The sequence below is a fragment of the Schistocerca gregaria genome, chromosome 1 (assembly GCF_023897955.1).
Source record: "Schistocerca gregaria isolate iqSchGreg1 chromosome 1, iqSchGreg1.2, whole genome shotgun sequence".
NCBI classification, from domain to species: Eukaryota; Metazoa; Arthropoda; class Insecta; order Orthoptera; family Acrididae; genus Schistocerca; species Schistocerca gregaria.
Window position 1 is genome coordinate 317,959,330 of NC_064920.1, and position 27,059 is coordinate 317,986,388.

Sequence of the window (27,059 nt, forward strand, 5' to 3'; positions counted from 1 at the left end):
AGAACTGGTGGTCCGAATCAAGAAAAAGAGTCTCAGGCCAAGACATTAGTTGCATGGAATTTCACAATAGCCACAACGCTCAAAAGCAGGGTAATGCCAAGTCTATACACTTCCATCCGTGTGTCTATGGCTTCCTCAGTCACTTCACTGTTTGCAGGATTGTCGCTTACTTATTGTTGTGATCAGTGATTCTTGCGTAACTACGCAACCAAGAGAAACTTGGGTACTTTTAATTCAACCTTCTATTTCTTAACTCTCGAAAATAACGAGCAGGTTCCTTATAAATCAGTTGCAACTCTGAGTAAATTACGCTCGTGATAACACCTAAAGAAAACTTAATAACGAAGCAGTATTTCAGTTAATACAGGGTGGTCAGAAACAACCTGAAAAATTTGTAAGGGTGTTACAGGGTAGGTTGTGTTGAGAGATAATTGTTGAGGAAAAATTCGATACATTGCGCTGTTTCCGAGTCAATTAGCATTGAAGTTAGCCGATCAAGCCGTTCCGCGCGCCAGATACAATAACGTTGGTTGTTCTCACAGTGTAGGTGATTGAGCACGAGACTGCCCAACACTTGGCTCGCTTTCGATCCTTACCATCATCCCATGTGCAGTTTTTGTATTGTTCTCTTGTTTGGTTTCAGGAAATCAGACGGACACGTTGGTGACACCGTCTCTGGTGGACCACTTGAATCTGCGCGCCCGACGACCTGATTGGCCAACTTTAATGTTAACTCGGAAACGGCGTCACGTATCGAATTTTTTTCTTAAAAGTCATTTCTCAGCACAACGTAGCTTTTAAGACCCTTACAAGATTTTCAGATTGTTTCTGACGGCCCTGTTCATTTGAACGAAATTTACTCAACAGGTTTAATTTATAAAGCTCTACCGACAATAACATTCCGCACATCAAGTTGACACTTTGTAATATGCGTTTTGATACGTAAGCAACATCCACAGTGCAATAACGCCCTTCACTGGTTTGTGCAACTGATAACGTCCCTATACATCGGATCAATCAGGAATATAATATAATATTAAATAATAATCAATCCATGTTAAAAAAAATGCCCAGTGTTAGAGTCAGCTCTCGAGCAAGAACATGGGATAACTCGAGAGGGAATCCAAAAACTCATTGCGACGAAAAAGAAAATTCTAGAGTATCTTGCTTAAAAAAAACCTGACAACGTGGTCTGAAGCGGGGAATGTATAGTCTAGGATATGAATGGAGGAATACGGGGTTTAGTAGCTTTAGGGTTAAAACATCAACATCCATGTCCTACGCCAAGCAGTTCCTTGGAATGTATGCTAAAAGGAAGTACATCTCAAGTGCACCCTCTTACTGACAGTAGAACAGGTAAGTGAAACGGAGTCACAGTCGGCTGATGTTCAGAACAGTACTATAGCTCAAGTCTTAGGTGTGTATAGTATCTGTTTTCCTCAACCCCTCTGCAGCAGTGTTTGCTTTCTGAGGCAGTACATCCTGACTTGCATTATTATGCAGTGTTTACCAATATAAGATCCAAGTTTCACTGTCGTTAACCACGTGTTTGTACCACACTACGAATTTTTCATCTCACCTGCGTATCTCAAGTAAAGTGTGCGGCACCCATAGGGCACTTGCCAGTCCATTTCCACCCAAATGCATGCCGTGTCTAAATGGAAATAGAAAGAAATCGTAGATCTCACATTTGATTTTATTTGCACGGATGAGTTCGGCTTTGCAGCCATCATGAGATCTCATAAGACAGCTGGCCAGAGGAGGTATAGTTGTTGAAGACGGAAAGGCTGAATTTCAAGTTCTTGCTTGTGTCGGTGTTACTGCAGTCGGAGCGATACAGCGAATCCCATGTGGACTGAAATGCAGGAACTATTAGTGATGTTAGAGAAAACATTTAAAACCTAGAAGTACAGATGACCGAACACTTCTAAGTTAACAGGAGCACTTACCCAGACCAGAACCAAAGTGAGAAGTGTACTGGGAATACTTTGTCTGCTCCAGAATGACGGGAAGGACATGCGTGTATTTTCTTCACTACGACTCTCTTCGGTTTCATCTGTCGCCTGCTGGTGTGTCTGAGCTCTCGAGAATGTTGTGGGTTTTTCCAGTCATTGTGGGGGAGCGTAGATCTCTCTGCCGCGTCGGCTCGTTTTCCGAGCTGTTATAGCCTTGCTTAGTTGCGCAATCCGGTTTCCGATCGTGCCACCGGAGGGCACTTTGGGCTTCTTGCAGTTGGCTCTATGAAGAGAGCGAGGTGGACGCACCTTGTTCACGGACCATGGGGCTGGAAGAGTGGGAACGTGTGACGAACGGTGAGCGTGTCGTTACGGGGCCTGAGCGACGTTTGCTCCAAGTTGGCGGCTACTTGTACGGGGCTGTGTTGGAGTGTTGTGGAGTGTTCGGCTCAACGCTGTAGAGCCCGATTGACTATCTGGATTTGGGAGTGACCGTCTGCTGATGTGGAAGCTATGATCACTTTGATTTTCTCTGGTAACCCGCCAGCCTTACGTTATTTTCGGTAAGGTACTTCTGCTTATGGATTTTGGCAAAGTGCTCCGTTAGACTGGTTTGCCGGCTGTTTTCCGTCGCTCTGTACCCGTACTATATAATGAGTGGTTCTTAAATTGTTATGACAATGCCCTATTATTTTAGAGAAGTCACCTTTGCCTGGTTGAGATTTGACTAGTGTCCAAAAGGACTTTCGAGTTGTATTTTTACGAATGTTACTTTAAAGAGATATTGTTTGTCCTTAAGAAAGAAAAAAGGTTGCAACTATTGAAAGAGGTATTCAAACCACCTTATGTAAGTTATGTTGTCTTAAACAGCTGGTTCTGGCAGGGCTTCCTTATTGTAAGTGTGGTCTTTCTGGTTTGTCGCCCTGAAATCAAACTCATACAGCTAATATTGATTTGTATGCTATTGACGTTTGAAATATATCTTGTTAAATGTAGGATTACCAACTATTGTAAAGCAACAAATGGCTTTCCATAAACTCGGCCTACACCTTCTTCTCGCCGTTTAAGTTGTTGTCGTATCCCGGGGCGTCAACTGTGATTTCAGCCTCCGTGAGCAGTGGTCATATTGCTCCAACTCCTTCTCAGAACGGTTTTCTGGTTCTTTGTACAGTGTATTGCCTATGTAAAACGCTACTTTGACAGCAAAAATAAAACTTAATTTTTTAACTTATCGTAACATTACCCTTGTTATCTGTGCTAATATGCCTCCATCGAATATGGCTGAAAAGTGGTTGTCGAAAGAAGGCGATTTTAGATGATGTGGTCCACATCAGGTTTACAGTCCAAACATTTTAATTGCAATTTGATATTAAGTAACCCATCGTTTATGTCCAGATCGAGTCTGTTTCTACAATTTATGTACAGATAAATGGTTAACCACTTACAACACTCGGTTGATGTCCCATAATATAGTTGTTCGAGTGCAGTAACCAAATATAGAAATGACAAAGTTCGTTTGTGGCAATAAGCATGTAATTGTACTTTGAAATCACTCTTCATGGAATTTAACAGTCAACTCTATACGAAAACGAAGTGCACAGCAAGTAACTATTGAAAGTACCACTGTTCATATTCTGATCCTGTTGTCACATTCATCAGAAGAGACTATTGGAGATAAACACAGTTCATGAAATTATCAGTTCGCAGTCAATCATTAAAACAATCTCTCAGTAAACTCTCGGGCACGAAATTTGGATAAAAGACAATAGATTTTCGACTTGTATTCTTTACTAAATCGTCTGCGGTACATTTTACAGTAATTCTGGCTCCATATCTTGCTTGTTCCATAACCTTCTGCTGACTGAACAAAATGGCTTCTAATAGCCTCTCTTTTACAAAATTACAGTAATTAAAACTGAAGTTATCAATTGTTGCTTGCTGTATTTTAATAGTTACAGTTAAAAATTATGTTCCGGAGCAAGCGAATAGTAAAGGAAGATTCTTCTATATGCAGACTTTTAGAAACAACAATAATTGCTATTGAATTACACTTTCTAGCTTGAAAAATACGATATTCTTTTTAGGTAACTCTCAGTGCTAATTACTCTGAAGCTAAATGAAGGCAACAGTTACTACCATCTTTTCTACATTAGCTGTATAACAGCTCCACTTATTTATGTATACTGCTGATTTTCTTTACCTGAAAGTTAGCAATTAGGTATTACTTTACATATGAGAAATGATAACGAAGTTTTGTATTACTAGTATTGTAATGAGAGTCGTTTTTATGTAAGGTAATTACACATATAATTTCTTATTAACCAAAAGAACGTAATCTCTATATTTAAAAGGCAATATCCTGACTGTCTGACTCATCATCGTTCAGCCCAAGTCGCTAAGGATAGAAACTATAGATTTGTAGAAAGTGTGGATCTTATACGGTAGTCGTTTCTAAGAAGAGATTTTTGGAAATTCAACTCCATGGGAGTGAAATAGGGGATGTAGGGCTGCTTTGAAAAATGTCGCTATTGACGCAATTTTGAAGCTAGACCTACGAAAATTGGCATTTGGTTTCTCGGTCAGAGCTAAAGAAATACGTTTTTCAGCTTTTTTTTGGAATTTTAATCCTATGGGGGTGAAATAGTGGATGAAACCTTTTTTGAATATGTAAAAATGGCACTACTATTTTTAAAGCTACATCTATAAACATTGGTATCTGACTTCTCGATTACAAATAAAAAAATGTGTCTCAGTATTTCTGGAAATTCAATCCCTTTCACGTCTCAGACATAAAAAAAATATTTGTTAGGGAATGAAAGTTGATATGGAAATACCTCCACAAGGACGCAAAAGGCGTGATTAACAAAAACATTACACACCAGCGATTCTGGTCAGAAGTACATTCTCTGCAGGACATACAGTCTACATGGGCGAAGCAGAGGGCGCTAAGCTAGTGGATAATAAAGTCAAGTGGCTAAAACCTGAGTTAATACTCAAGATTTTGATACTGTAGACTGTCATAAAAATAACACTACTGAATATATTTGAGAAAAAAGAAAATTTTTGGGGGAAAGAAAAGGATAAAATCCACCTGTACTGTTACGTCGTGTAAGTGTTTCGTTCAATTCTGCTACACCTGCCCTCGACGTACAGGACACTCTTGCAACATAAGAAGTATAGAAGTTGGAATCGCCTGCCGTGTGGTCGAGCGGTTCTAGGCGCTTCAGTCTCGAACCGCGCGACCGCTACGGTCGCAGGTTCGAATCCTGCCTCGGGCATGGATGTGTGTGATGCCCTTAAGTTAGTTAGGTTTAAGTAGTTCTAAGTTCTAGGGGACTGATGACGTCAGATGTTAAGTCCCACCGTGTTCAGAGCCATTTGAAGATGGAATCACTTGAGAGATTAAAAATGCGTGCCGGGCTGTAACTCGCAGTGTTCCGACTTAAACAAATCAGGAAATTCTTATTCCAGAAGCAGCGGACTAAGGATCAAATTACACACTTCTTTTCCCCTCCTCTCCACCAGAATGCGAGATTATTGCGCCGCGCCACTCGCAGCATATTTTAAGAGGGAAAACATGAGGTCATCATTATGATTAGCCTCCGGCTTCTTTCGATTCACCTTCTGATGTGAGAGAGTCTTGCAAAGAAACCTACGCCCTTCAGCTGCAGCCTTCGTCTAAAGAGCTGACGGTTTACGAGCTAACTTAAAATGGACGTAATATGTTAGAGCTTCCTCTGGAGTCGTTAATGTGTAATAAACGCTCTGTAATCCCCAGAAAAGTTTAAGATTTCCTTCTCATTCTCCGTCAATATAATGTAACAAAGTTTCCGTTAATGACTCGGTCTTTCTTCCTTTGGTGAATACGATAAATGAGTTTTATCTGCAGCTGTTCTGATGGCTGCTTCTTTCGTCTGCTACTCATTTCTCACTTCTTTGGCCTTTAATGGCAGTCTTCTCACTAATTTTGACGGTTATCTTGATTTGACAGTCTATAGAGTAAGCGTGAATGTTTAACTGGAAGCAGTGCTTCGTCCTTGAAATGGGTGAGATGCTATTAGAAAACAATGGAAACACATTTTCTCTGAACTTACAAGAGCTACGGGAACAGTTTTTACTAAACTGAATATAGCGGGAAAGTTACCGAATTTATCACCGCTGGACATCTTTCCGAATTGTGTAACTGATTATTTCAGTATTTTATACAGCTGTGATTTCTATCTATGGAGCTGTATTCCCATCGTACCATAAATGGAGTCATCCGTCATTTTTATTTAGGTATTTACCAGCGACATTTACTCACCCCTGTAAAAACAGAAGGCTGTACTAAGTGAAAGGTCTAGCGCAAGTAAGTGCCCGATGAGGAGAAGGGAGGATAACTGCTACTTCCCTTCATATATAAGTCGATATTTAATTTTTTTAAAGCAACATTATAACCGAAACAACTCTTAACCACCCTTGATCACTCTGGGTGTGGACTATGGACAATTTGACATCCCCGTTAACCGCTCCTCCTTGGTGCAACCAAAGCCAAAAGCTATACATAAAAAACTATACAGATATTTGTCGTTTATATGAATCGCGTTGGAAAAGTAACTGACCTGTACAAAAGCAGGCTTGGCTATAGTTAAATACCTCTCAATTATTCTGGCTATCAATGTTGTGAACACGAGTGTTTAAGCAGCCTGATTTATCAAACTTCTCCTCGAGTATCACTCTCTTTTACTTATTTAATGTAGGGTAACGACGTAGAGGACAATAACTATTTCATAAATAAAATTACATTAACACTGCACAAAAAATGCCACATTAGTTCGCTAAAAGTATACGCCAAGTAAACTCTCCTAGACGATCATATGTCTGCAGGTTTTTCATATTGCAGTATGTGACGTTACATTTATTTTCTTTGGCAATTAAGTTATAAGTTAAAACAAGTAATCTTGATTTTCCATTTGCTATGTTTCTCCGAAAACGGAGTGAGAGGAAAATTAGATATAATCATTCCCTCTGCACAGGGATAATTTTGGTCCAAGTTAATTTTAATGGAACACTATGTAATACAGTCATGTCACTTTGGTTTTTGTATGTTGTCGACGTGCAGGTCAGAGAGGAGCAAGTTACGTTATTGGTAAACAATCTTTGGTCTTGTCGTGGCACAGTCTCTGTCTCTGCGCAGTCTGGTACATTCTTAGTTGAAGTGTGGTAGCTTATGGATGCATTGAGCAGTACTGTGTTGACTTGTGATGGTATTTTTTAGATGAAGAACCATTTATTTAAAGGACAGCAAGAATGTATATGCCATATATATTGGAACACGAGAAGGATATAAATTTTGAGTAATGTTATCATTTTTGAAGAGAAAAAGTTTGAGGTAAGACTGCACCACTGCGCAGCTAGGAATGATTGTCAGCTGAGAGAAAGACCACCCCACTTTCCTGAATCATGCGTTAACATAACTAATTAAGCTGTTTGATTTCTGTAGAAATTGTCTGTTAATATTTTACCCTTTTTAAATCATTATTTGCTCTTTCCATAGTTTTGTTCAGATCAATGTTATATGTGAAGATCGTGCGAAGTTTTACTCTGTCTTTTGAATACATACTTCATTCTAAAACCCTCGTCTTGGAATATCGTTTCATAGGAGTAGTTATTCTCCCCACCCCACTATTTATTATTATGCATTGCCACAGGCAACAGTTTGAATATGTACTTAGAAACTCAAATCTAACTTAGCCGTTGCCTGCTCGCTGTTTGCTGTTTTGCTTTCGAGAAATTTGCAACAATGTTGTCAGGACGCGAGGTAAGTGGAAATTTTGATTAGGGCCAGATAATTGTCTTACTTCCGTCGCTCATTTAATATAAAGACAAGCGCAGATCGATAATGTTTCTTTAAATGGTTCGCAGGCTGACACGTGTTGATGGCCCAGCACTGAAATCTGCAGCCATTTTCGGAAGGGTTGCACTTCTGTCACATTGAACGATGCTCTTCAGTCGTCGTTGGTTCCATTTTTTGGTGTATTTATCTGGCCGCAGCGGTGACGGAAATTTTATGTTTTACTGGATTTCTGATATTCACGGTACACTCGTGAAATGGTCGTATGGAAAAATCCCCACTTCATGGCTACCTCGGAGGTGCTGTGTCCCATCGCTCGTGCGCCGACTATAAAACCATGTTCAAACTCACTTAAATCTTGACAACTTTCCACTGTAGCAGCAGTAACCGATCTAAAAACTGCGGCAGACACTTACTGTCATATATAGGCGTTAACGATCACAGCGCCATATTCTGCCTGTTTATCTACCTCTGTATTTTAATACGCATGCCTATACCAATTTCTCTGACACTTCAATGTATTTTCAAACGTGAAATAGACATTTATTTAAACCTTCAGCGTTTCACAAAACATGTACTATACCCTTTAGAATAATTCATGTCTTATATTACGACGCATCCGTTTCTTATGAAAGTCCATGTAATATTCACTTCTTTATGAAGACAGTTGATTCTCATACGACAGTCCATCTGTGCGACACAGTCTATATACAGCACACTGCTGTTATACAATGCCTGCAGCCGTGGCCGCGTGGTTCTAGGCGCTTCAGTCCGAAACCGCGTTGCTACTACGGTCGCAGGTTCGAATCCTGCCTCGGGCATGGACGTGTGTGATGTCCGTAGGTTAGTTAGGTTTAAGTAGTTCTAAGTCTAGGGGACTGATGACCTCAGATGTTAAGTCCCATAGTGCGTAGAGCCGTTTTGTATTACAAAATTGTGTTAATATCAGAATTCGCTGTTACACTTTTCTTTGCCACCTTCTGCGCAAAAGCTGTCAATCAGAACCCAGGCAACCATTTAAAAATCTTGAAACACGACATAGCCGTCGTACACCATTTAACGAATCTTGTTGTCTTATGTTCTTTTCTTCTTTCTTTCAACCTTCTACACCGAATTACTTCTGCTCCTTCTTGCATCTTTCAATCGGCTTTTCTTCTTTCTTGTCATGCCTCCACAGTCTTCGATAATTTTTACATTTGTGATGTGTCAAAAAATCAAATTGCTCTGAGCACTACGGGACTTAACTGTTGTGGTCATCAGTCCCCTAGAACTCAGAACTACTTAAACCTAACTAACCTAAGGACATGTGATCTCTCAGATTACAATTTTTGGGCTCTTACTAATACAACGTCACTACTGTTAGCAACAATGCTCTTCATTACATTTACAATTCCTCAGAATGATCTCACTTTAACTTCTTCTTGTTACAGTACCATTTTCTGATTTCTCCTCCACATACCACAGGCTGACCATTGTCTCAAAATACTTCTTTATACCCCAATAGACAGATCGTAACTGTTGCCATCATAGCACTCCAACATTCAACTTTCATCTCGCTGTCATCTGTCTTTCTCTTCATTTCAAGAATACCGATACTAACTATTACGTAACGGGCATACTATTGACTTACATACATTTAAGACATTAATAGTATACAAAAAAGTACAAGAAAAGGAATATATTTATAAATAGTTTCATACATCCGAAGATATTAATTTAAGTTACGTATATATATTAACAAAATCATTAAATAAAAAAATCATTAAAATTAAAAAATTGACAAAATAACTTTATTCTCTGGTTTGGTAATTTTCTCTGTTTTCAGTGTGGTGTCGAAGTGATACATAGCAGTTACATAAGAGGAAAGTCTGTCACAGTATTACTAGACATCACATATTTGTCCTCGAAAATCCTTATTAAATAAGCCAATGGAGTCATAAAAAAATTGCAAAAGTAAAAAAGAGTGTTTCCAATGTGAAGCTGCTGAATTTGAAGAATTACTAGAATGAACCCTCCAACATAGTTACGTTGCACTCAGCTATGAAGATTATCAGCGAGATAGGCTCATGCATATCTTACAATAGTTGACATTTCTGTTAAGCACTTAGAACAGAAAATATTCAGCATCCAGAAATCCCACTTAAACACAGTTTACTAAAACTTAAAGTTAGTCAAATATGACCTGAGTGACAGCGCTAAGGCCACACGACTTGGAATTCGAACACCTGGAAACTACTGTTCAAACAATCTCCGGGCAGTACGAGCGGAATCTGCACGCACATGCGAATCGTAAATATACACAGTTTGTGGAACTGAATAACTCTGTCGTGCCATCGTTGAGTTCGCAGTTTTCATTGTTACACCCGAAATGTTCGTTTCACTGTTGGAATGCCACTGACCAAAAAGGCACGTCGAGAGAAGAGGGACCTATTCGACCGGCCTTCAAGGCTCCGGTGGTCGAGAAACAGAGTCCGCGCGTTGTCCTGTAAACTCGACCCAGAAAAGGTCGAGGGAGGGTCCAGTAATCCTCCAGTCACAACACCGCGACTTCCGCGGCAGGTATAAGAGCCGAACACCTGCTCCAGCTTACCTTCCGTTGTGTTCTGATGAAGAGGAGACGAGATACTCCAACAATAACTGTAATGCCTAAATATTTACAGTTGGAAGTTGGTTCAAATGGCTCTGAGCACTATGCGGCTTAACTTCTGAGGTCAACAGTCGCCTAGAACTTAGAACTAATTAAACCTAACTAAACCAAGGACATCACACACATCCATGCCCGAGGCAGGATTCGAACCTGCGACCGTAGCGGTCGCTCGGCTCCAGACCGTAGCGCCTTGAACCGCACGGCCACTCCGGCCGGCACAGTCGAAGTGGTGAAAAGTTTCCTTTTATCTTCTGTCGGAAGGAATAATTAGCTCTTCTTTAGTCAGTATCTGATTTTCAGAAAATACATTGGAAAATATTAAAACCGAAATACGAAAATGGAATTTATATATCGTATATCTTTTGCTCGACAAAGCATCCTTTAAAATAAAATAAGGTATATACCCGTGAATTAGCGAATGATACATGTAATGTGCATGAAATGCGTTGTCGTTATAATGGAAAGGCCATTTTGTATGTGCGCAGGGCGGACCGGAACTCCACCCACGAAATTTCCGAGGCTGTCCAGGAATATTTTCAGAGTATTTTGCTATGAGGGACCCACGGTCTCTGGTGCTTCATTAGAGTAATTACATTTCGTTTGATTTCTGACTTCTTGGATCGGTATTGCATTGAAAATATCTTCAGAATCGTGAAAATGTCGAACGTATGCGCTGTGTATCTTGTTTGGAACCAAATATGTTCCATTCATTCCGGGTAGTTTCTGCTGACTACAGTAAGGTCTACTTCACTCTTGGTTCTCAACTTTGCATTCAATACAGCTCGCTCCAGTGTTCACATAGTTTTTCAAAATGGCTCTGAGCGCTATGGGACTTAACTTCTAAGGTCATCAGTCCTCTAGAAAGTCGAACTACTTAAACCTAACTAACCTCAGGACATCACACACATCCATGCCCGAGGCAGGATTCGAACATGCGACCGTAGCGGTCGCTCGGTTCCAGACTGCTGTAGCGCCTAGAACCGCTCGGCCACTTCGGCCGGCGATAGTTTTTCCAGCAGTGTTAGTTGTACATTAACAGCGATGCACACCAGTACGGATGAAAAATCGCGCAAACGAATAACCGTATCCTTTCGTGTTACTACGGTTTGGTGATTCCGTACTACAGGCTCTTTCGCTCATGTCACAGATGGAACAACGCCTGTCAAGGCACAATTACATTACTGTTTTGCAACGAGCCACCGGAGACCACTGGGCCTCATACCAAAATACTGAGAAAATACTCCGAAAAAGCTCTGTGATTTGGTTGGTGGTGTTCTGGTTCGTCCTCTATAACTAGATCCGTGAGCGCATCTTCTCTGTCTGCTTCAAAACCACGAAAACTATTTTTTGTAATAATAATTCTACACCCACATTTATACTGCGCAAACAACTGTAACTGAATGGCAGAGGGTACTTCCCATTGTACCAGTCATTAAGGTTTCTTAACGTTCCATTCTCACATGGAGCCCGGAGACGATTATTGCTTAAACGCCTCATCGGGCACTGCAACTGGTCTACCTTCGCGATCCGTAGGGGACAGATATGTACAGTCTTGTAGTACATTCCTAGCCTCATCGTTGAAAACTGGTTCTTTACATTTAATAACTAGGCTTCGTCGTGATAGTTTGCTTCCATCTTCAAATGTCTACCAGTTCAGTTTCGTCAGCATCTCCATAACACTCTCTCGCGGGTCAAACTAATATGCGACCGTTAGTGCTGCCTTTCTCTTTTTCGCTGAATATTCTCTGTTAGCTCTATTTGGTATGGGTCTCACACAGATGGGCAATATTCTAGAATGGATCGCACGAGTGTGGTTTTTGGAGTCTCCTTTGTAGATAGCCCGCATTTCTCCAGTATCCTGCTATTGAACGGAAGTCTGCCCCCTGCTTTACCTACAACTGAGCCTATGTGACCGTTCATTCTATGTCCCTACAAATTATTACCCCCGGGTATTTCTAAGAGTTGATCGTTTCCACTTGTGACTTGTTGATAGTGTAGTCATAGAACATTACCTTATTTTCGTTTTGCGTAATGCACAATATAACATATCTGAGCATTTAAAGCAAGTTGTCAATCTTTGCACCACTTTGAAATCTTATCAAGATCTAACTGAATATTTTTGCAGTTTTTTCCTCATATAGCACTTCATTATAGGTAACTACATCATCTGTGAGAAGTCTGAGGTTATGAGGTTACTAAAATACGAGGTGGATTAAAGATCTAAGGCCTCCGATTTTTTTTCTCCGGACTGGAAAGAGATAGAAATATGCGCATTGTTTTAAAATGAGGCCGCTTTCATTGTCAATACGTCTCAGAGATGGCAGCACCGTACGGCAGATGTAATTTTACCGCCAGCGGCGAGAATGAGAACTGTTTTAAATACTTAAAATGGCGACATTTTCCTTACTTGAACAGCGTGCAATCATTCGTTTCCTAAATTTGCGTGGTGTGATACCAATTGAAATTCATCGACAGTTGAAGGAGACATGTGGTGATGGAGTTATGGATGTGTCGAAAGTGCGTTCGTGGGTGCGACAGTTTAATGAAGGCAGAAAATTGTGTGACAACAAACCGAAACAACCTCGGGCTCGCACAAGCCAGTCTGACGACATGATCGAGAAAGTGGAGAGAATTGTTTTGGGGGATCGCCGAATGACTGTTAAACAGATGGCCTCCAGAGTTGGCATTTCTGTGGGTTCTGTGCACACAATCCTGAATGACGACCTGAAAATGCGGAAAGTGTCATCCATGTGGGTGTGCCACGAATGCTGACAGACGACCACACGGATGCCCGTGTGGCATGTTGCCAAGCAATGTTGACGCGCAATGACACCACGAATGGTACTTTCCTTTCGTCGGTTGTGACAATGGATGAGACTTGGATGCCATTTTTCAATCCAGATACAAAGCACCAGTCATCTCAATGGAAGCACACAGATTCACCGCCACCAAAAAAATTTCGGATAACCACCAGTGCTGAAAAAATGATGGTGTCCATGTTCTGGGACAGCGAGGTCTTAATCCTTACCCATTGCATTCCAAAGGGCACTACGGTAACAGGCGCATCCTACGAAAATGTTTTGAAGAACAAATTCCTTCCTGCACTGCAACAAAAACGTCTGGGAAGGGCTGCGCGTGTGTTGTTTCACCAAGACAATGCACCCGCACATTGAGCTAACGTTACGCAACAGTTTCTTCGTGATAACAACTTTGAAGTGATTCCTCATGCTCCCTACTCACCTGACCTGGCTCCTAGTGACTTTTGGCTTTTTCCAACAATGAAAGACACTCTCCGTGGCCGCACATTCACCAGCCGTGCTGCTATTGCCTCATCGATTTTGCAGTGGTCAAAACAGACTCCTAAAGAAGCCTTCGCCGCTGCCATGGAATCATGGCGTCAGCTTTGTGAAAAATGTGTACGTCTGCAGGGCGATTACGTCGAGAAGTAACGCCAGTTTCATCGATTTCGGGTGAGTAGTTAATTAGAAAAAAAAAAAAAAAATCGGAGGCCTTAGAACTTGAATGCACCTCGTATTGCCTGCAAAGTAATTACCATACAGCATTAACAAGGGTCCCAGTACACTTCCCTCAGGGCACCCTCGAAATTACTCCTACATCTGTTGATGATTCTCGATTAAAGATAACTCGCTGCGACCTCCGTACCAAAAAATCCTCAAGTCCACTTACAAATTTCGCTTCGTACCTCATGCGATCGTAGTTCTGATAGTAAGTGTAGATGTGGTACTGAATCATATGCTTTTTGGAAATCGAGAAGTACTGCTTCTAATCTGGCTGCCTTGACCCATGGGTTTCAGGATATCATGTGAAAAACTATGAGTTGTTTCATATGACAGACATTCCCGCAATCAATATCGGTTGGCATGGAGGAGATAGCTCATTACGTTTGAGTTGAGAATACGTTCTAAGATTCTACAACAAATGAATCTCAAGCACACTGGACGTTAATTTTGTGGTTCACTTCCGATATGCTTTTTGTAGACATGCGTGACCTGTACTTTCTTCCAATCACTGGGCACCGTTTTTGTTCGAGTTATCTGTGATAGATTATGGTTAAAAAGGAGTTACCGCGGACGCAAATCATTTCCCTTATAGAATCTGATAGGGATTCCGTCGGGCGCTGAAGCTTAGTTAAATTTTAGTGATTTCAGGTGTTTCTCAACGCCAGTGACATTAATATCTATGTCACTTCTCTTTGTAGTGGTGCGAGAATTATGGAGGAGCATATCCCCTGGGTATTTCTGAATATCTGTATATTAAGTAAGGGACATTTTAAAAGAACAGAGTATTCATCAAAACTTATGTCATCATAACTTATGTAACAAAAGAACAAAAAAATATTAAGGTAACAAAGCATAACGATTTTTCTTATTAGGACAGAGTATGCATGGTAACGTTACCGATGACAGTGCCACTAAGAGGAAGTAAATAGTGCAGAATTCGAATCAAGAACTGATTCTAACATAAGTAACCTAGAAGCAGATACCCTCGGTAGAGCCAACAATTCAAATCACTTATTAAAGGCGAGTAAGTCTTCCGGTACAGACTGTATGCCAATTGGCTTTCTTTCAGTGCTGATGTAATAGCTCCATACTTAGCATTCATATGCAACCGCTCTACGAAATAGCCATACCTGAAGATGGTAAACTTTTACAAGTCACAGGAACACAGAAGAAAGGAAATAGGAGTAATCCGTTGAATTACAGACTTACTTCACTGACGTACGATTTGGGAACGTATACTGTGCCTGAACGTTATGAATTATCTTGCGGTAACGTTCCATTGACACATAGTCAGCACGGATTCAGAAAATATCGTTCTTGTGAAACACAACTAGCTCTTTATTCACACAGAGTAATGAGTGGCATCGACAGGGGAACTCTGATTTCATATTTCGAGAGTGCCAGAAGGCTTTTGATACCGTTCCACACAAGCGGCTTCTAATCAAACTGCATCCGTATGGAATAACGTCCCAGTTGTCCAATTGGATTCTTGATTTCCTCGCAGAAAGGCCACAGTTAGTAGTAACTGACGGAAAAGTTATCGAGTAAAACAGAAGATGTATCTTGATCTCCCCAAAGAACTTTTATCGGCCCGCCCTCTGCTGTTCCTAATCTACATACACGATTTAGGAGGCAATCTGAGTAGTCCTCTTAGATTGTTTGCAGATGATGCCGTCATTTACCGTCTAGCAAAATCATCTGATGATCCAGACCAATTGGAACACGATTTAGACAAGAGATCGGTATGCTGCGAAAAGTGGCAATTGATGCTAAATAATGAAAAGGTTGAGGCCGTCCACATGAGTGCTAAAAGGAATCCGTTAAATTTCGGTCACATGATAAATCACACAAATGTGAAAGCTCTTAGTTGAAATAAATAAATAGTAATCACAAGGACGAACAACTTCAATTGGAACGATCACACAGATAATGTCTTGGGTAAGGCGAACCAAAGATTGCATTTTATCGGCAGAACAGTTAGATGATGCTGTAAGGTGTCAGGACATGGGCACTTACATGTTAGCTTACCAACATTAGTATTAATAATAAAGGGACGGGCAAGGGCATCAGATCATGACTCTATTGAATTATGATAAATGTCAGGCACTCTCGAGCAGTATTGGCTCTGAGCACTATGGGATTTGACTTCTGAGGTCATCAGTCCCGTAGAACTTAGAGCTACTTAAACCTAACTAACCTAAGGACATCACACACATCCATGCCCGAGGCAGGATTCGAACCTGCGACCGTAGATGTCGCGCGGTTCCAGACTGCAGCGCCTAGAACTGCTTGGCCACCTCGGCCGGCTCGAGCAGTTTTCCCTGCATGTCTGCATGATTAAGTCACTAACTTAAAGCGTTGTTGAAAAGTGTCGGAAGTTGAGAATTATGGAATATAATCTACAGCTGGCCGTAGCTCGCCGGGGCGCCGTGGGCGGCAGGTAGCGGTCACCGGAAACGCGGGACAATACGGCGCTTTTGGAGATATCCCGGCATCCGGAGCCACCTGTGCTGGGCAACATGTGGCGAAGACGGGAATTTCGTTTGCCTTGGGGCGTTATGACCTACTCGATCATTGGGTAGATCTCAGAAATGCCGTTGGAGGGATTTCGGCGATGATAGATCGTTCGGCATTGGCCGAAACTGAGTATTCTTCTGCCGCGTTTTCGTACGCGTGGGGGACGGGAGAATTGTGGAGAAAGTGGACTTCGCCTTCCAGCCATCGAGCGGTATGGACTTGGAGACGGCGTCTTGGCCAACGACTTCGAAGGGAGATATACGGACTGTATCGCAGCACTGCACCAACACGTGTTCCGTGCACAGTTCTGCGGTTAGAGCTCTTTGTGCGCTCAGAAGCGAGATTTTCACCAACGCCTAACCTCTTCCAACAACTTACCTAACGAAACTTCCTGGCAGATTAAAACTGTGTGTCCGACCGAGACTCGAACTCGGGACCTTTGCCTTTCGCGGGCAAGTGCTCTACTATCTGAGCTACCGAAGCACGACTCACGCCCGCTACTCACAGCTTTACTTCTGCCAGTATCTCGTCTCCTACCTTCCAAACTTTACAGAAGCTCTCCTGCGAACCTTGCAGAATTAGCACTCCTGAAAGAAAGGATATTGCGGAGACATGGCTTAGCCACAGCCTGGGGGATGTTTCCAGAATGCAGAGTGAAAATCTCTCCGCAATATCCTTTCTTTCAGGAGTGTTAGTTCTGCAAGGTTCGCAGGAGGGCTTCTGTAGTTTGGAAGGTAGGAGACGAGATACTGGCAGAAGTAAAGCTGTGAGTAGCGGCCGTGAGTCGTGCTTCGGTAGCTCAGATGGTAGAGCACTTGCCCGCGAAAGACAAAGGTACCGAGTTCGAGTCTCGGTCGGACACACAGTTTTAATCTGCCAGGAAGTTTCATATCAGCGTACACTCCGCTGCAGAGTGAAAATCTCATTCTGGGAACTTACCTAATATTTTTGATCTAGAAGTTATCCTTGCGAGGTGCCGAGTGTTTATCAACGTAGCTGCCGGTAGTAGGGGAGCGTAATTGAAAATTGTTAATGTGCCATTCTCAGGAGTGTGTAGTTGGACAAATAAATTCACACGTTTTTTTGTAATTTTTTTCAATTGTCGGGAATATCGAATTAAAATGCCAGTATTACAATCGAATTATCGAACTCATTGTAGCTAGCATTTACCTTGTCCCAGTAAGCTTTACTTGTACTCTAGTCACTGCACAGCTTGCCCAGACGGGAATGAAAGAAGGTTTGCGGTCTTCTATGTCAGCGACGGACATGCAACAGGTCTACTAAAGAGACTGACACTTCTCCATCCTCTGCTAGAGTATCGCTGTGCGGTGTGGGATCTTTACTAGTCTAGATTGACGGAGGACATCGAAAAATTTCAAAGAAGAGCAGCTCGTTCTGTATTAACTCGAAATAGGGAGAGATTGTCACGGACATGATACGCAAGTTTCAGTGGCTATCAATAAAACAAAGGCGTTTTTCGTTGCGGCGAAATGTTTTCACCGAATTTCAATCTAAAATAATTTATGGATGTCCACTTGCATAGGGAGAAGTGGTTATAGTAATTAAGTAAGAGAAAACAGAGCTCGCAAGGAAAGATTTAGGTGTTCGTTGTTCCCGCACGCTGTTAGAGAGTGGAACTGTAGAGAAATAGTGTGAACGTGGTTTGATGAATCCCCTGCCAGGCACTTAAGTGTGAATTGCAGAGTGTTATGTAGATGTAGTTATAAATATGCATCATAGAAGAAGAATATAAACGGTAAATAAGTTAAATGAGTCCCTTAGGCGTAATTAAGAGGGAATATCGCAGTGCGTTGTGTAGACAATCGATGGCGCTCCTGCTCTTTCTCTGACAATAGAATATATTGTTCACGTTTGTCATCTGTATGGCGACGTCTTGTAGGGAGCCAGTGGAGCCAGCGAGAGAGAACTTGGGGTATAAGTAGGCTGTGACGTAGTGAGCAGGTAGTTCCCAGGTATACTGGGTGCAAACTTCACAGATTCCTTGTTGAATGGAAATTTCAGTGGCTGCAGTTTTCATACATTCAGCCTTCGCATACGGCCATTAGATAAGTGCAACAACCTGTAGTTTAGACGCTACAACACACTGAAGTTACAGCGTATCTTCGAGACACCCTGTAATTCACTGCAGGAATTGTTTCGTATAGGAAGTTACCGTCCTGAAATTAAGATTGCTTCTTTGGTGGACTCGGTGGCCGTATTATCTTTAACTTTTAGAATCGCGTACATAACTGTAGTCTGATACATGCTAACTGTGTCACAGTCTGTAGTTTTAAAGTCGTGAAGACACTCGGAAACTACCCATTTCTCAGCGTGTTAACTATAAAGTCATTGTCAAAATACTGCCAAACTGTAGACAGAGCCACAAAAATGGTTCGCCAGCCCATCGTTCTTAAACAAGTCAAGTTGTGAAGAGTCTACTCTGTTTCAGTACTCCGATATCTGAGAATCGAGTACTTCCGTAACGGTACACGCCTTCACATTAACTGATAAGGGATAGTTTCTTTCGCGCACTTATATTTGTTGTTGGTAATTAAAAAGATGGAGGCCTTTGCCTAATTTAAAACCAAAACAAATATTTTCCAACACATAACATACAAACACTTACGCTAACAAGTAAACTTCATAAACTGGGAGACACATTAAAAGAACAGAAAATTAAAATTTTAGCGCTTCAAGAAATGCGAATGATATACAATAACACCATGGTCTTTGGCAATTATCGTCTTTTTAAAAGGAAAACTGATAAAAGAATACTTAATAATAGACAACATCTGGGAGTTGCTTTTGCAGTCTCCAAAATTTTTTTAATTCAACAACGGAGGTGAACCACATTAATAATAGACTAATAGACTAACTACAATTTCTCTTAAATGCACAAATAAAGCATACACTTAATTAATGGCCATATGCCAGTCAATGAGGATAACCCTAAAAAATCCAGAGAAGTTAAAGCAGCTTGGGAAACGTTGGAAAGCATCATCTCGAAAATTCCCACAAACCATCTTAAAATTTTAAAGAGTGGTTTTAATGCTCAATTACGTAAAGAGAAAATATAAGAAAACGGTGGGTGGATTTCCTGTGCATAGAAGGAACCCTTCTAAGCAAAAGACTTGGCAGGCATTCGATACATTTACTGGGGAATTTCAAATCGATCATGCAGCAATTTCATACCCTATCTATCCGAAAATTTTCAATGTCTAATTTAGGAGAGGGGCTAGTATTTATTCTGGTCATTATTTAACGCGAATAAAATTAAAGCTTCAACCTCAACAACTCTTCAAAACAAAAAAATGTTATCCCAAAATTTGACACAGCTGAAACACCAACCACAACAAGTGAACATGACAAAAACCAGTCCAACAACTGGCAAAGCCTACAAGAAACGTTCATCAAAACAGCACAAAATTTAATTCCACTTCGAAAGAAAAAAAACACCCCTGGTGGAATGTGAATTGTGAAATGGCAGTTAAGTACAGGCATGAAGCATTCAAAAAACTGGAACAGTAACAAAACCGAAAATACGTACAAAACCTTTCTAACTATAAAAAAAATCGAAATTAATCCGACAGACTGAAAGAACTAAAAAAATGGCCAACTTCTAGAAATCGAAAGAGACTTCCAAAAGTACAACATAAGAAACTTTCATAAAACATTCAAAACAAAACAGAGCGGTTTCCAGCCTCAAAGTCTTTGCTTCAAATATGGAAATAGTAGTTTGACTCTTAACATGAAGGAAAATTGTAAGGCATTTGCTAGTTATTTTGAGAAAGTATTAAACTATCCAGAACCAATGGATAAATTCCAGCCACAGCAAACTAATAACACCAACCCTAACTCTAAAGCACCTGGCGAAATCGAATTAACTAAACAAATTAAAAGACTTAAAAACAATGAAGCATCTGGAGAAGGTATAATTGCAGAACTGCTAAAATCAGCTGGTCCTAAGACTATAAAAGAGATCACTCAAGTAATAGGTCAGATCTGGCAAACTGAGAAAATACACGAGGACGGGAAAACTGCCCTAATTCATCCATTGCATAAAAATGGGGATAGAATCGATGTTAATAATTACCGAGGAAACTTTATTTTCCAAGTCACATTCAAAATTCTTTTGCAGTGTTTACTTGATCGAGCGCAAGAACAAATATAACCTAAAACTGATGGATACCAAGGAGGCTTTAGACAAAACAGATCGTGTCTGGAACAAATTCTTATTTCAAAAAAATCCTTGGGCATCCAAGTATTTCTAATAACAATATTGCATGTACATTTGTGGATTTTAAAAAGGCGCACGACTCAGTTGATTGTGAATCTGTTTTCCAAATTTAAAAGGAACAAAAGCTAGATAATAAAACTCTAACACTAATTAAGAAAGCGTTAACCAACAGTGGCTCTGAAGTTAAACTCATGGGAGAAATTTCTGAGCCATTTGATATAGAGACAGGGAGATGGACTCTTCCCATTACTGTTTAACTGTGTTTTGAAAAAGGTAATTACAGAATAGCTAGAGCAAAAGTGGAGTCAAAATATCAAGTTAATTAGAAGTAATATTGGAGTAGATTACTTCGCCTCTGCAGATGATCTGGCAATTTTAACTAGGGATATTACCACAGTACAAAAGCAAATTGAAATTCTTAAAGAAGTTGCGGAAAAAGTGTCACTAAAAATACCTTCCGAGGAAACGGAATGCATGACGCCCAGCAAAGAAGCACCAAAGTTTTTGAACACAAAATATGGAAAAATAAAATGGATGTTTCAGTTTAAATACTTGGGAGATATCTCACAAGAAAACAGCCTGGAAAAAGCTGCATATGAAGTTCGCTGTTAAAAAATGGCAACTGCATTCAGTTTAACAGAAATATTAGTAAATAATCACTTTCTAAATTCAGTAAAATTAGGCATTACTGCACTGTAATCAAACCTGAATGTCTTTCTGGAGCAGAAACTTAAATTTTAAATAGAAACAGGTATAATGAAGAAATTTAAAAATAAGGAAGTTTATTGGGAAAATATTAGGCCTCAAAATTACTGATGGGAATACTTATAGGCTGAGAAGTAATATGAAAATAGGAAAATAAACGGGCATACTGGGTGACATGAGAAAACGAAGATCTAAAATTTTATGAGCTCATTAAAAGAATGGCACTCACTGGGTTGACAAAACAAATAGCAGAATTCTACGAAAACTGAAATGAGACCAAAACTGAGCCAATTAATCGGATCGCTGCAATTGAGAAGTGTCTTAAAGTAGTCAGATGTTACAGATAGAAAAAAAAAAACATCAAGACAAAATATATTTGATTAGAAATTTGGTCAGAGGGAAATTAGAAAACGTACTGGAACACCGTGGTCTAATGAAAGAAATGAAAGAAAGAAACTTCATTCTGAAAGAATGAAACAAATTTGGACACAAAGGGAGGCCAACCATCAAAAGCGACATTAATCGATTGCGTGGTCCTGTTGGACTCATACGTGATAACAATAAGAATAAGAATAATACACACGTCGTGCGCCACCTGTTTTTTCTTTCTTTCTTTCTTTCTTTCGATGTACGAAGGTAGCTCGTTTCTATATGGAACATAATTCTCAAAGCGCATAATTGCTGCACAGATTTTACAACTACAAAGGTTTCGACGATCAATAACTCGTAGCCAAACTCCAAAACAACCTAAATGTAATAGTTTTTCATTAGTTACAAACTTTGAAACGTTTCAGAAACGAAGAAAGTTCTTGCTTTTCATCATAAGTGCAGTACGAAGAATAACTTTCCTGCCGTACATGTTTTAACTAAAACCGAGTACGCATTTTGCTATACGCGGTTAACCAATAACGTTCATGTGCTAACAACACATCAATTATTTCACACACATATACTAACCATGTTGTCAATAACGCAAGACTAACCATGATGACAGTAACGCAACAATTATGAGTACCCAAGTAGAAGCACAAAGTATCGAGCCCGGATAGCTCAGTCGGTAGAGCATTAGGCTTTTAACCTAAGGGTCCAGGGTTCAAGTCCCTGTTCGGGCGTACATTTTTATCATTTTGTTTGCTCAAATAATGGCCATTTAATTGCAAATATGTTGCAAAATAAGTCAGTTTCGATCACCTGCATGAAGCATATCGATTATATTCCGCTCAGTCGACGCCGTTGCGATCAGACGCTACTTCACCGGCTGGCTATTCAAGTGACGAGATACGTCGTTTTCATTGGAGAGTTGCTATATTGACAATAAAAGATGAGGGGTACTCTGAAATGCACGTTCGTAGAAAATTTAGCGGATCCGAAGGCCGATGACTTCCAACAAGACGGTGTTATTGGAATACAGTATAGAGTTCACTCGATCCCAATTCGTGAAGTACGCAATTGTGAAGATGAGAAATCAGTACAAATCAAGTTATAGTGAACAACCCTAGAAATGATGAAATAAACATCTCAACTTTCCACATATCTGGGGCTCAAATGCCAACAACTTTGATTTTACGCGAGAGCACCTGAACAGAAGTAGCAATGGTATAAAAATACAATGCTTCAAAGACCTTTCTAGACGCTTCAGTAGCGACAGTGCGTTGTTACAGAATGTTTATACTGAGAAAAAAGTACAACGATACAATGAGTATTCAGCATTACACACGAAGCAGTGACTCCACTGGGTTTAACCGATGGCATGAACGCTTGACTTAGGAAATTATACATCTATCACGAGCAGTAATAAACAATGTGAGTACTAATTTCTGTTGAACACCACAAATACGTAATCAAGCAACTTCAACAAAAATAAAATATTGAAAAAAGAGAAAAAGTAGCTTAACCTCTTTTGGAGATGAAATGATATAAATGTCAAAGGCGAAAATATGCAAGTGATGTTTTTGTAAATTTTAATTTTGTAACAAATGAAAATAATCAACAACCAAACACCCTAGTAAATGCACTATATTTAAAGGACAACTTTGGTAAGACGACTACCGCGTGTTAACTGTGAATTAATTCTCGAGAATCAGTTCGCCGCGGATCATTGAGGCGTCAGCATCGAAATTCGTCTTGTTACAGGAGGAAAACAGTCTTTAATCAGCTTATATTGTAGAATTATTACACAAGGGTAACCCAGCAGCGGCAGAGTCGTAGTAGATTAATACTACAGCTTCGCAACACACATCGCACCTCTATTGCGGGCGACAGGGCTCACGACGGAGGGAATACTTTTTCCACTGATAAAAATAGTGGCCGTACTCCTGTGATAAGTGCTGTGCGTTGTTTGAACATTGAAGTAAGTAATCCTGTAGGAGAAAATGATTCCACTGGAAGAAAGCCATTGATTAATAACAAGGATTTGGAAGGCCGTGACAATAGCAAGCTTAAGATTTGACCAAAAAAATGTCTCTGAATGCAACTCCAAGTAACAATAATAATGATGGCGATTGTAAACCAGGTATCCTTGCCGACAGATTTAAAGGTAGCAACTCCACAACGAGACAAACTTCCACGAAACTTCCGTATGTTCATATACAGCGTATTTAGAAAGCAAAAATGGCTGAAGAAGGAAGAACACAACTTATGACCTTATTCACGGTCATATGACTAAGACCAGTGAACACAGTGTCAAGCAGGTGGAAATAGATTAAAAATTGAAACTAACTCACCAGCTCCTGCCAATTTACTTAATATAGAGGCGCTATCTGTATTGAATTTTCAGACATATACCCCAAACCAAATTCTGTTGAAACAGAGTAATTCGTAGCGTCTACAGTGAACTTCCTGAAGCAGACATTAAGAAAGCAACATCATTTTGCGTCATGAAGTGCGCAAAAGGCGAAATGTATCACTCAGAACGAAATATGTTGTGTTCCAAATTTGTGCACATGTTTCCTGACTTTTGACTGAAATCTTTCTGCAGCATGTTTATATTCATAGGATATAGGGAAACCCACAGATTTTCATGTCAGTAGGGGCAAACCATTTTCGTCATATATGAGGACATTGTGATGCGGTCATCATTTTTGGCTATTGGTTTTTACAGTGCATTTTTACCACATGGTCAATGTTTTAAACATAAAGAAGCTAACTATACCAGAGAAGGGAAATTGCTACTCACCATATAGCGGAGATGCTGAGTCGCGATAGGCACAACATAAAAAATTCACACAATTAAAGCTTTCGGCCATTAAGGCCTTTGTCAGCAGTACACACACACACACACACACACACACAGGTAAATGCAAGTTGCACACATGTATGCAGTCTCAGAGAGCAGAAACCACACTGTGAACAGCAGCACGAGTGCATGATGGGAGTGGCGACTGGGTGGGGGTAAGGAGGAGGCTAGGGCAGGGAGGGGGAGGGATAGTATGGTGGGAGTGGCAGACAGTGAAGTGTTGCAGTTTAGATGGAGAGCTGGAGAGAAGGTGGGGGGGGGGGGGAGGGGTTAAGCAGCGGAAAGGAGAGAAATAAAAGAAATTAAAAGACTAGGTGTGGCGTGTGGCGGTGAAATGACGGCTGTGTAGTGCTGGAATGGGAACAGGGAGGAGGCTAGATGGGTGAGGACAGTGACTAACAAGGGTTGAGGCCAGGCAGGTTACGGGAACATAGGCTGTATTGCAGGGAAAGTTCCCACCTGTGCAATTCAGAAAAGCTGGTGTTGGTGGGAAGGATCCATATGGCACAGGCTGTGAAGCAGTCATTGAGATGAGGGATATCATGTTTGGCAGCGTGTTCAGCAACAGGTTGGTCCTCTTGTTTTTGGCCACAGTTTGTTGGTGGTCATTCATGTGGACAGGCAGCTTCTTGGTTGTGATGCCTACACAGAATACAGCACAGAGGTTGCAGCTTAGCTTGTAAATCACATGATTGGTTTCACAGGTAGCCCTGCCTTTGATGGGATAGGTGATGTTAGTGACAGGACTGGAGTATGTGGTGGTAAGAGGATGTATGGGACAGGTCTTGCATCTAGGTCTATTACAGGGGTATGAGCCATGAGGTAACGGACTGGGAGCAGGGGTTGTGTAAGGATGGACGAGTATATTGTGTAGGTTCGGCGGACGGCAGAATACCACGGTAGGAGGAGTGGGAAGGATAGTAGGCAGGACATTTCTCATTTCAGGGCATGACGTGAGGTAATCGAGACCCTGGTGGAGAATGTAATTCAGTTACTCCAGTCCTGGATAGTACTGAGTTACAAGGGGAATGCTCCTTTGTGGCTGGACTGTGAGACTTTGGGAGGTGGTGGTAGACTGGGAAGACAAGGCATGGCAGATTTATTTTTGTACAAGGATTGGAGGATAATTACAGTCGATGAAGGCTTCAGTGATACCCTCAGTATATTTTGAGATGGACTGCTCATCACTGCAGATCCGACGACCATGGGTGGCTATGCTGTACGGAAGGGACTTCTTGGTATGGAATGAGTGGCAGCTGTCGAAGTGGAGGTATTGCTGGTGGCTAGTAGGTTTGATATGGATGGAGGTACTGATGTAGTCATCTCTGAGGGGAAGGTCAACATCTAGGAAGGTGGCTTGTTGGGTTGAGTAGGACAAGGTGAAGCAAATGGGGGAAAAGTTGTTGAGGTTCTGGAGGAATGTGAATAAGGTGCTGCCTTCAGTGTGATGAATATTGGGTTGTTTAAATATCTAGCCACTAAACAAAAGTTACCTGTATTGCCTGTAACTAACTGCACCTCGTCTGGAGCATTGCGATCACACTCCGTTGCCATTAAAGCCCAAATATTAGTGGATGTAGAAACACAAGGGGAAATAATAGAATGTACCTTCTTGTTGGCTCCTCATCTATCTTACCCTTGTATTTGAGGGATTGACTTTATGCATGGACGAGATGTAATGCTCGACATCGCAAAAGGAAAGTGTTTTCTGAACAATCAGGGTAAGGTAGTTACGTTGCGTCTAGTACGGAAGCTTGAATATGTGCAAAATATATGTAATAGAAAAAAAGTTCAGAGTAAAGAAATAAAAATTCTTTAACTGAATAATGATTATCACCTTTGTTCATTAACTGAGAATTCTGTGTCGGAAATAAAAGAATTACTATCTCAAAAAAACATTAGTCCGAATATTTGTCGGACGAACAGAGGAGTAATTTAGCAGCTGTGCTTAATGCGTTTATTAATGTATTTGATACTAAACCAGGCGTTATTAAAGACTATGAATATCATGTGGATGTCTACCAGCACAAACCTATTGTAAATCCTTATACTCAATATCTTGGGCGCATAAAGAAAAAATGGCCAAAGAGATTAAAAAAGATATTGGATTGGGGCATAATTGAACCGTCTACTTCACCATACAGTAGTCCTTTGGTAACAGTGGGAAAGGCACATGGTAGGTTAGGAGTTTTGGACGCGTGTGATATAAATAAAATAATAAAGCCTGTGCATACAAAACCTGAGAATTTAGAAGAATTGGTCTAAAGTTTTCATGGGGTATGTTACCTTACCTCATTGGATTCAAAATGTTCACATTGGCAAACAAAGCTATCTGAAGAATCTAGAAAGTAAACGGCCTTCATATTTGCGGGGAGGAGCTATCAGTTCAGGGTTATGCCCTTTGGACTG

General features: G+C 40.7%; 1 non-coding gene across 1 annotated transcript; it reads left to right on the forward strand.

Annotated features, from left to right (window-relative positions):
- The first annotated feature begins 22,454 nt into the window (after positions 1–22,454).
- Positions 22,455–22,527, forward strand: Trnak-uuu (transfer RNA lysine (anticodon UUU)). The gene has a single exon. It is a non-coding gene; the product is annotated as a tRNA-Lys (tRNA).
- The last annotated feature ends 4,532 nt before the right edge of the window (positions 22,528–27,059 follow it).